Genomic DNA, 8,783 nt, shown 5'->3' with positions numbered 1-8,783 from the left:
AAGACCTAACGAATAATACCATAATCCCAAAACCTGGTGTCATAGTGTAAGAACATCACTAGTACAACTAGATATCAAATACATAAGACATCCAAAACATGAATACTCTATCTATAAATACGAATAAAGACATTATCATGATCAAATTTCTCAGGTCACTGATGGGACATACTATAACGTGCTAGTAGGCAAGCTAAACCCATAGTCCGGAACTACTAGTAATGGACTACCAAAAGAATAAAGGAAAGAATGTGGAATAGATGAAATAAAAGACTAGCATACATAAGATGACCTCAAAACCTAGTGAGATCAGTACCAAAAGCTTCTAACACAATAAGGATACAAATGAGGTACTAGATAAATATACAGATACAACTATCTCTAAATACAACCTAAAGACTAGTCTAGTACATAAGAGGGAGGGAAGTAATACTCCGAATGTTAGGAGCTCACCCTATGTCTTTGAACCATAACTTCTCTGCACGATGGAGACAATAATAGTGATAACCCATACTATGATTTGCAGGCTACAAAAGTGTAGAATGAGTACCAAACATGTGGTACTCAGTATGCAACTACCAATTGAGCTCCAAGGGTAATGCAGATACATTTAGCATACAAACAGAATAGAAAACTATACCTAAATATCCAACAACCACATTAGAAATCCAGTGAGTTGGTAAGGGTAAACTATCCTATTTATGAAATACCCTAAATTTTATCCCTTGAAAATTTCTTAAGCTTTGAGCTCACTGCCCTACTTACGACTGGACCCTATGAGTCGTAAGGTGTCCTGATAAGTCATTGGGATAAGTCGTAACCATATTAGTAAGTTATTAGCTTGATTCTTCTCTGAGTATGAGTGGCTCACTAAGAGCCGTAAAGATATGTTACAAGTCGTAAGGTGTAATCATAGGGTGTTCAGTGTAAGCCTTAATTTAGGTTCTATGTTGACTACGACTAGACCGTATGAGTTCTAGGGTCTCATTATAGGTTGGTTGGTTGAATCATAAGGATAACAGTATAGGGTTCCTCGGTGGAACTTCCCTGGTTATGACTCATGGTGATGAGTCATAAGGAGTGGCTACGAGTCAAGGGTTGACTCATAACTAAAGATGACCTTTTTCAGCTTTTAAGTTGGGGCAATTTAGACATTTCATACTTAAAACCCTTTTAACCCCATGTCCATAAAATACTTTTAGGGTATTCATTCCACACTTTAATGGATTAAACACTTTTTTTACTCTCTCTAAATCCTCTCAAGCAAGTCAGGCTAAGGTTTTACTAATTTGGTCATCTAAGGGCTCAAGGGTCGATTTCTCTTTGTGAAACCTTATAATTTAGGAGTATGACTCTACCCTTAAACTTAATATCTCTACTTCATAAAAGTACATGGTTATTTATGTGATTTAAAGCATTGGTTTTTAATATGGTTAAGGGTTTTGACATGAATGGTCAATTAAATATTTTCCCATGGTTTTATGACATATGACTTATGTTTTAATTATGGTTTTGAACTTGTGGGTCATAGGGTATAGTGGATAAAACTAGGGAATTGTGAATTTCCAATACTTATGATTTTTAAAGTGATTATGACCCCAACCCCATGATATGAAATTAGTTTTTAATTATGAGAAATATGGGAATTTGTGAAATTGAATTAGTCTTTAACTACTGCAAGAGATATTTGAAACACAATGGTCTGGTTTATTGAACAAAGGGATTTGTTCTCCCTAAGTTAATGAAAATTATTTTGGCATGATGTTATTACCTTGCAAGTGCAGTTTGTATGATGATACCAACAATGTATGCCTTAATATGAAACATTTTTCAATGAATAAGACTATGTGGTAAATGTTTTAATTGGTCTTTAAAAGAGGCTTGTATAGCTAAGTCATGAAAGTGGAGGTTTAAGTGATCGATACTGGGAACCACATTAGCTGGTGCGGGGTCATTATGGCTTGAGGGTTCGAGTCCCCTTGCTTAGACCATGTGGTTTGAGTCCACCTTATTGTTATTATTATTATTATGATTGGAGCATTAAATTCCCCAATCTCACACTTATAATTAGGTGCTCAAGTTACCTTAGTATATGATTGGAGGGTTTGAGTCCCCCATGTATATATATGAGATTATTCTCTGGTTCATGCAGCTACACGCATTTGGGCCCGACCAGTGGGGTGAGAACTGAGGACCATATAGCCTGTGGGTACTCTTAAATGATAGTTGAGCTACACAATCCAGACTAAGGTTTTAAAATACATGTTAAGCTTTTTTCCCTACCCTGACATGTGATATACATATATATACATATATGCATTTGATAATGTGTATGGATTTTTTATGATTTAAATAGCTATCATGGCATTATGTTATCCTCTATCCCTGAGTTATATACTAACGCTCCAACTGCTAACCGTCCATGTACGTTGTATCCCCACATGATATAGGACTTAGCCATACTTTTACTTCTCCTACTCAATGATCACGATTTGATTGAGAGTCAACTTAAAGTGTTGAGACTCCATGCTTTAGAAGGCTTCATTTTAGGATTATATTTTCTTTTGACTTATAGATTATTGGATACTATTTTAGTTATAGTCGGGGGCATGTCCTGACACTTTATTGATGTTTTATTTGGTAGAGACTTTGTTGGACTACTGTGGACTTGGGATGGTTTGGTTATTGGTTGGTTATACTCTTATCATAATACCTTTGATTTTTAGATTCCTTATCTTGTTATATGTTTGCAATTCATTCGACATAGGGTAAGGTGGTTGATGGTCTGGGTATTAGGGGTGGTCTCCGATCCTTCTTGGAACCAATATACCCGACATAACCAAGTATTGGTTTGGGTCATGTCAAATTCATATCAAAGCCTAGGTTCATGGTCAATTGGGTGTCCATAAATCCGTGTCAATTAGAGTATCTTTTATGGATGTGTAGCATACCGCACTTATAAGAGAGATGCTATGAGGAATTTAGGAATGTTTCCTTTTTTGTTGTTCTATTTTGAGCTTTAAAGTCTAAGATCTTGAATCTCTTTAATTTTTATTTGTTCTTCTTTAAGATCATGCCTTCTAAAAGATCTGATGGCCATGGAAACCTTCCTTTCCCATTTGAGGATAGTGGAAATAGAGCACATCCTACTCCAGGAGTTCAGACTCAGTTTAGGGTCGTTGCTTCTGATTTCCCTAATGGAGATCCACTGGTTCCTCCTATCCCTCCTCAGAAACCTTAGGATGATGTGTCTAATGTTAAGTTCTACCAGTCGATCTATTTACTTACTCAGTTAGTTACCTCTCCAACTGAGTATATAGATTCTGTTGCTCCATCATCTGAGGCCATTAGAGTTGGAAAATTTATGAGATTGAGTCCTCCTATATTTATTGGTATAAAGGTTGAGAAGAATCCTCAAGGTCTTATAGAATATATAGAAAAAATTTTCCATGTGATACATGTTACTGAGGTAGAAGGTGTGGAGTTTGCAACTTATCAATTGAAGGATGTAGCGCATCAGTGGTATGAAGAGTGGGAGTATCTTAGGGGTGTTAATACTGAGTTTGCCTTATAGAAGGACTATTTTAGAGCTTTTCTCAATTGCTTCTTTCTTCAGGAGTTGAGGGAGGTGAAGGTTGAAGAGTTCATAAATTTGAGGCAAGGCAGGACAACAGTCAAGGAGTATGACTTAAATTTTCATCAGTTATCTCGGTATGCTCTAGAGTTTGTGTCTAGCATGAGGGCTAGAATGAGGAAGTTTGCTTTCGAGTTTTCTTAAGATTTGATTCTAAAGAGTAAGGATGCCTTGTTAAATAAGGATATAGATATTTCTCGGTGTATGATTTATATGCAGTAGGTTGAGGAATAGAAGATAAAGTAGGCTAAAATGGCAGAGTCAGAAGTTTTGATTTTTTATCAAGGTGGGGGTCAGCAGCAGAGTGGTAGAGATAGTAGAAAGTGGTATAAGAAGAAGTGGGGAGTTTTGGTTCCTACTCTATGGCTAGTGCTCCTTATCTGAAGCCATCAGGTGATATTCATTCTCAGCATGATAGTGAGTTTAGAGCTCCAAAATCTCAGTCTCAAGCCAGTGGGGCTCAGTCAACTCCATCATATCCTTCTTGTAGATTTTGTGGGTAGGTGTATTGTGGTTTTTGTGAAAAGTTAAGGAATGGGTGTTGTAAATATGGTTAGATTGGTCATTTGTAGAGAGATATTCCTTCTAAAGTTCCTTCTGGGGTAAATAAAATTCCTATCACCACTTCATCATCTCATGCACCAAAGGGTGCTACTTCTGCTTATGGTATCGGCACTGGAATCTCTTGTATGCCCTTGCTACCCGCCAAGAATCTAAGGCATCTCTTGATGTTGTCACTGGTATTTTATGACTCTTTTCTTATGATTTGTATTGCTTGCTTGTGATAACGCTCAACTTACACATCAATTTAGTGCAAGGTGGTCATCGTCAATATATTTACCCTACTTTGGAGTCGGGGTCGAATCCACAGGGAACAATGTGAGTGGCGATTAAACTAATTGGAAACTAAAGCTACAAGTTAAATTCAAACAACTAACACGAAAAGACAAAATGGGGGTTTTTAATAGTTGAACAAGTGATTGTTGGTATCAAGAGTTTATGGAATAATCGGAATTATGTTCACTAGGGTTTACGGTACATGACAGATGCTACAAATAACTCAAGGTTCTCATGGTGGTTAGGATAACAAGCTATCTTTATCGATGGTATGCTCAAATGTCTCTCGACCTATTCAAGTGACTAATTTCCTAATCCTCTCGGACTTAAGGAATCCCAACTGACTGCCCAGATTTTTACCTTAGGTTAACCAACCTTGTTACAGCGTTGATTATTAAATGAAGCCTTTCCGAGTATCTGTTGATAATTCACTTCCTACTGTTTATGATTTCTTTCTCAAGCAAACCAAAGTGGGTACACCTATTGTTTGCAACCAACAGACATAAATTATAATCTCAGAATTATCAAGAAATCCTAACACTTATTAAACCTTAATTATTTAATACCTTATCATGACTTAACCCTAGATTCCATAATCCAGGTTAAAAGAGTTTAGCTACTCATGATGCATGAAACAAGCATACAATTTGAATTCATAACTGGAAGGATTAACTTACAATGATGAATAAAATTAAAAGTGAACTTGTATTTGAATCACATGACAAAATACTCAAATATTATTCTTGAGATAGGGAGGAAAGAATATCATTTGTTCTCCTCAATAATAGATGATTTATGCTCAAAACCCTAAAAGTGCTATAAATACTTAATTCTAAATAAGGAAACAAAAAGTAAGGTTTCAGTTTTCTCTTTGAAATAGACGACGGCGATTTTGACGGGGGGTCAGACATCTGACGGCGTGTGCAAGATATCATCAAAAATTCTAGTGAATTGTTATCTTCTGATTCTTTTGACGGCAAATCTAATGGCGTGTCAAATATGTGACAGCGTGTGAAAAATATCATGACATCTTCACTAGAAATCAACATGATCTACTTCAGGTTGATGATAATTTTGACACCTCATCACAGTTTAATGGCGCTTCTGAAATGTCATCACATTTCATGTCAACTCCTCAGGTTCTGTCTAAGCTTGACGGAAACTTTGACAGCCTGTCCCATGTCTGATGACGCTTTAGAAATGGTGTCAACTACACTTTAGCTTATTCACACCAGATTTCAGCTGATTTATTCTTCTTTTCTTTGGCTTCCTCCCCGATCACTTGTATCTGTATTAAAATAATAAAAACAATCAAAAATAACAAAAGTTACTTAAGACTTCATAATTGTTTAGAGTTAAAAGCCTCAAATGTGTTAGCATCTGCTCACACATCAACTTGATCCAGGGACTACTTTTTTTATGTGACCCCATTTATGGTTGTACATTTTGGTTTCGGTCCCAAGTGTATCCCTGATCCTTTTTCTATTTCTACCTGGTGGGTGGCTCTGTGGTTGCTAAAAAAGTCTATAGGAGTTGTATGGTATCTGTTAGTGGCAGAGAAACTCTGGTAGATTTGATAGAGTTCGACATGGTTAATTTTGATGTCATATTAAGGATGAACTGGTTGAACTTAAGTAATGCCTCCTTAGATTGTCAAACCCATAAGGTTATGTTTAAATTCCCTAATAAGTTGGTCATTGAGTGGGAATGGGGTTCTCTAGTGCCTAAGGAAAGGTTTATATCATATTTTAGAGCCCAGAAGTTGATTTCTGAGGGGTGTCTTTGTCATTTGATCTGGGTTAAATATTCTATCTCGGAGGGTCCTTCCTTACAATCCATTTTTATGGTTAATGAGTTCCCTAAAGATTTTCCTGATGATCTTCCTAGTGTCACTCTCGATAGGGAGATTGATTTTGGGATTGACCTTATTCCAAACACTCATCCTATCTCTATCCCTCCTTATAGAATGGCTTCAGCCAAATTGAAGGAGCTTAAGGGAAAGTTAAAAGACCTTCTTGACAAGGGTTTTACCCATCGTAGTGTGTCTCCATGGCGTGATCCTATTTTATTTATTTATAATAAGGATGTTCCCTTTGAATGTGTATTGATTACCGATAATTAAATAAGGTTTCCGTAAATAATAAAGATCCACTTCTAAGGATTGATAATCTTTTTGATCAGCTTTAAGGTGCTAAGTTCTTTCCTAAGATAGATCTTCATTTTGGGTATCATCAGCTAAAGATTAGGGAGGCGGATATCCCTAACACTTCCTTTTGAACCCGGTATGGTCACTTTGAGTTCTTAGTCATGTCTTTTGGGTTGACTAATGCCTAGGCGGCATTCATGGACTTGATTAATAGGTTCTTCTATCAGTTTCTAGATTTCTTCATCATCGTGTTTATAGATGACATTATGGTGTATTCCAAGAGTGAGGTGAATTATGTCGATCACCTCCGTATTATGTTGTAGACCTTGAAAGATCAGCATTTGTTTGCTAAATTTTTCAAGTGCGAGCCCTGGTTGAAAGTTGTTACTTTTCTGAGTTATATCATTTCCAATGAATGGATCATGGTAGATCCATAGAAATTTGCAGTGGTTACAAAGTGGCTAAGTCTACGACTCCAATCGATATTCAGAGCTTCTTGGGTTTAGCCAGTTACTATAAGAGATTTGTGGAGAGTTTCTCGACTATAGCTACCCCGCTGACTAAGTTGACCTAGACAAAGGTTATTTTCTTGTCGTTTGATGCTTGTGAGGGTAGTTTTGAGAAGCTAAAAGATAAGTTGACTTCAGCTCCAGTTTTGATTTTACCCGAGGGTAATGATGGATTTATGATTTATTGCGATGTGTCCCGTGTGGGACTTGGTTGTGTATTGATGTGGCATGGTATGGTGGTGGCCTATACTTCTAGGTAGTTGAAAGTGCATGAGAAGAAATATTCGACTCGTGACTTGGAGTTATTGCAGTGGCATTCGCATTGAAGATCTGGTATCACTATTTGTACGGGATACATGTGGATATCTTTTCTGATCATAAGATCCTATAATAAGTGTTCACCCAGAAGAAGCTGAATCTCAAGAAAAGGATGTGGCTTGAGTTGCTAAAATACTATGACATGAGTCTCTACTACCACCCAGGTAAAGCTAATATAGTTGTTGATGCTCTTAGAAGGTTATCCATGAGGAGTCTAGCTCATGTGGCTGAGGAGAAGTAAGAATTGGTGAAGTATATTCACTATTTGACTATCCATGGTGTTCGGCTCTTGGACTCCAAAGATGGTAGTGTATTTATACATAAGGTGGTGCAGTCATCTCTTGGTGCTGAAGTGAAAGAGAAGCAAGTATTGGATCCTATCCTGATACAAATCAAGATTGACGTGGGAAGGCAGAAAGTAATGGCCTTCGAGATTGGTGGTCATAGTATCATGAGATACCAAGAGAGGTTGTGTGTAGTATCTTGAGATACCAAAGGAGGTTGTGTGTTCTCGATGTTACTGGGTTGCGACAGAGGATTTTGGCCAAAACTTATAAGTCACATTATGTTATTCATCCTGGTTTGATGAAGTTGTGTCATGATCTTAAGAAGATCTATTGATGGAATAATACAAAGTAAGATGTGTCCAATTTTATGGCTAAATACATGGTGTGTCAACAAGTGAAGATAGAGCACTTGCAACCCGAAGGGTTGTATCAAGAAATTGAGTTGCCTGTATGGAAGTGGGAAGTGATCAACATTGATTTTGTCACCGGTCTTTCTTGGTCTTGGGATCAGTTTGATTTGATTTGCATCATTGTGGACAGGATGACTAAGTCTGATCACTTTTTGCCAGTAAGGACGAATTTCTCTTCTAAGGACTATGCCAAGTTGTTTACTGAGGAAATTGTGAAGTTGCATGGGGAAACTATTTCTATCATGATACTCAGTTCTCATCACACTTTTGTCATTCATTTTAGGGTGTTTTGGGTACTATAGTGAGCCTTAGTACTGCTTTATAGCCGCAATCTAATGGGCAAGCAAAAAGGACTATTCAGATATTGAAAGATATGCTTTGGGCTTGGGTGATTGACTAGGTAGTAGTTGGGTTAATCATTTTCCTCTCATAGAGTTTGCATATAATAATAGCTACCACTCTAGTATTAGGATGTCTACATTTGATACATTATATGGTAGGAGGTGTAGATTTCCTAGTAGGTGGTTTAAAATTGGTGAGACTAAGATGTTTGGCCTGGATTTGGTTCACCGAGCGATGGAGAAGGTGAAGATTATTCTGGATGGACTTAAAGCTTCCCAAAGTCGCCAAAAGTCCTATGCA

This window comes from Capsicum annuum, chromosome 11, assembly GCF_002878395.1.
Source record: "Capsicum annuum cultivar UCD-10X-F1 chromosome 11, UCD10Xv1.1, whole genome shotgun sequence".
Classification (NCBI taxonomy): Eukaryota; Viridiplantae; Streptophyta; class Magnoliopsida; order Solanales; family Solanaceae; genus Capsicum; species Capsicum annuum.
Note: the sequence above shows the minus strand (reverse complement) of the source record.